Source organism: Camellia sinensis, chromosome 10 (genome assembly GCF_055761805.1).
Source record: "Camellia sinensis isolate YWXY chromosome 10, ASM5576180v1, whole genome shotgun sequence".
In the NCBI taxonomy this organism is placed as follows: Eukaryota; Viridiplantae; Streptophyta; class Magnoliopsida; order Ericales; family Theaceae; genus Camellia; species Camellia sinensis.
The window spans coordinates 14,595,119-14,598,407 of NC_138970.1; positions in this window are offsets into that span (position 1 = coordinate 14,595,119).

Consider the following 3,289-nt stretch of genomic DNA (forward strand, 5'->3'; position numbering starts at 1 on the left):
TCACCACTCCCATCAATAGCCAAAAACTCACCACTTCAACTCGGCCCCAAGTCTAAAATTTCCATCCACTTTACATGAGTCTCTCTTAAGCCTTGAAAATGCTGCTAGAAAAAGGATACCTAGAGCTCCTAGAACCCCGACCGCTCCCAAATCCTCTTCCACCAAGACATGACCCTGCTAAATATTGTGTCTATCATCACAGCACGATCATGATACAAACCGTTGCATCCGCCTCTGTCATAAGATTCAGGATCTTATTGATAAAGATACCATAGCTCCACGAAAAGGACCTCAAGCCCCCACTAACCCATTATCTTCACACCTCAACATAATCCATACATTATCATCCACCTACAACCCTAGTATATACATCACCTCAGCCCATTTACCCAAGCCTGAGGTGTTTATTCCAGAAAGCACGTACTTGTGCATGACGCATGCAGTTGTGCATGATGCATGCACTTGAACCCCAATCATCTCAAACCCATGAACCCACTACTTCTGAGCTAATGAGCATGATTGAATATTTACAGAGAACTGTAGTAGATTTAGCCTTTGGGATTTTGGCTCCATCATCGACCATATCACATGCCAGAAATTTCATGCCAAAAGGCTCCCCAATCTTGGGGCGAGTTGCAATTGAAAAGGGCTAACCCGAAGCCGTTTCAAGTTTGGGTGATGACATGTCAACAACAATTGGGCCTCGCCTCAATATAGTCACCTAATCCCTTGGCAAAGCTGAAGCAAGTTGCAAGAACAAGGTCGAGGCAAGTACTGATCCTTATGAAGAGCTTTAGTGGGCTATTAAGGCGTTGAAGGTCAAAGGGCTGAACAAACAGCAAGTGCTTGCAGTTGTTGCAAAGACTATGGATGACACTTTTGTCGCTCAGGTTGAGAGCATTTTGAATCTAGGGATAAACCATGAAAAGGGATGCCATACCAGAAACATCCATTTCAGCTCCAATCCTGCACTCATAAGAGATCATCAAACCCAGTCAACACCTGCCAACCCCTCTGTCAACCTTGTCAGGACTGGTAACCACACCTTCAATCCCCTTTATATGACCTTATCCAAAGCTTCCAAATCCTTGTATGATAAGGCCATCTCAAACCACTTGACCCTCGGCCTCTCCCTGATCCCCTTCCAGCCAAGCATAATACTGCCAAGTACTGTCCCTTCCATCAACAAACTGGCCATGACACTGACGGTTGTTTTCATTTTCACCATAAAGTTCAAGATCTAATTAACAATAAGGTCATCACTCCACCGGGTCCTACAAAGTCTATCGGCATTAGATCGATGAACTGGAGAGATAATGTGACTATGTGATCGGGGATGAACCACCTGCTGATGGCGTTCATTTTACTCCAGATGTGGTGGATGGCATGCACTGTTTTAGCACTTTGAAAATGTTGTTTATTGTACTTTCAGACTTGGGTATTGAGTCAGTCTCATTGTATGTAGCCAGTCTTGTTGTGTGAGGTTAATGATTTCGGGCGTGTTAACTCGGGCATCACTTTCTTGTTTTGTGTTGTCTTTTTCACTCTTTCTTTTGTGTCTGTTTCTATCATTGAGCCAATTGCACTAGAAGATCTGAATGAAATGACAATGCTTTTCCACTTACTTCTCTGTGCCTTTAAATCATTACATTGACCAAAGTTTTTCAAAACTATTTCCAAAACTGTGATGAAAACAAAGATGAAGGAATTCCTCGGGATTTGCAAAAAATTGATCAACTAAGAGGAAGAGAGGCCTGCTAAGCCCTTGATGAATTAGATCATATCTATTAATGTGAGTACTGAGGAGGATCCTGGCTTGATCTAGATTGGTTCTACATTGTCTTCAAAAAAGCACGAGCGACTAGTCGCTTTATTAAAAGATTTCAAAAATATTTGGCGTGGTCCTATGAAGACATGCCTATAATTAATCTTGAGATTGTACAACATAGGATTACTCTCAGCCTTAAGACTCGACCCTTTTGCTTGCAAACCTTGAACCTTAATTCAGAATGTTCAACAATCAATCACAATATGAGGCTTGCATGGCCAGATTTGAAGTATCCCTTGAACTAGGGGCAATAAGGTCGTATGTCATCAAAGGAGGCTTGCATGGTAGGATTTGAAACAACTCTTGAACTAGGGGCAAGAAGGTTAGATGTCAACAAAGGAAGCTTGCATAGCTGGATGAGAAACAGTCCTTGAACTAGGGGCAAAAATGTCTGATGTGATCGGAGATTCAAAACTTGGTCATTTCTCAAGCCAATGAAGATCGGCAAGAAAGCCAATGGAGAGAAGAAATTTTTTGCTAAAGGATAATCAAGTTCCTATCCATGACACTAGGGGCAAATTCAGAGCCAATTGGATGGGCCCTTACATCATCAAGACTATTTAGTCAGAAACAATAGCCATTCTCATGGATTCTGATAGCTTAGAGATCCTACGGCCAATCAATATGGACAAGTTAAACTTTTCTATCCTTGAGAGGCTTGCTAGGCTGAAAACCCAGAAGGGCGACCTAGGCAAAAGTTAGAGCAAGGCAAAAGAAGAAATAAAAACAAAGAAAAAAAGAAAAAGAAAAAAGAAGAAGAAACAAAGAAAAAAGAAGAAAAGAAAAAGAAAAAGAAGAACAAAGAAAAATGAAAAGGAAAAATAGAGCTCGCAAGGTTGAAAACCTGAATGGGTGGCCTTGGCAAAAGTTAGAGCACAAAAGGAGAGTGTTAATACCCGAGTGTACTCTAAACCTCGGGAACTACGTACGGCCTGATTCCCATCTTTGGGATACATAGGTAACTTCATCCTGAAATTCGGCCCCAACCATTTTTTGCTTGCTGGTCTCATCTGTATTGATTGGCTGATCCTTGTTCAACTCGGTTATCTTATCTATGTCCAATTGGCTCATCTTCATTCAAAATCGATTGTCCTATTCCATTGGAAGATTCAGCTGCAAGACAATTCAAGTTCAGACCTGAGGTTGTGCATCTCAAGAGTTAATTTCACGTTGGTTGAGCAGTGGCCATTTGCAAAAACAGTTTTCGAGGATTTTTATGAGGTTGACTAATTTTCTCAAAAATTATTCCATTTTTCCAAAACTGGACCATTTCTTGAACCATAAAAGGAAAATTTTTAGTACTCACAACCTGAGTTGCATGATTTCAAAGCAGAAAGTCGAACAAGCATGTTAATCTAACTCTCATGTTGGTCAAAATTGTTTTAGCAGAAAGTTAAAAACAAAAATGGCCAAAATGATAAACTACGGGCACAGTCAAGTCAGGTTTTCTATCTTTTCCCC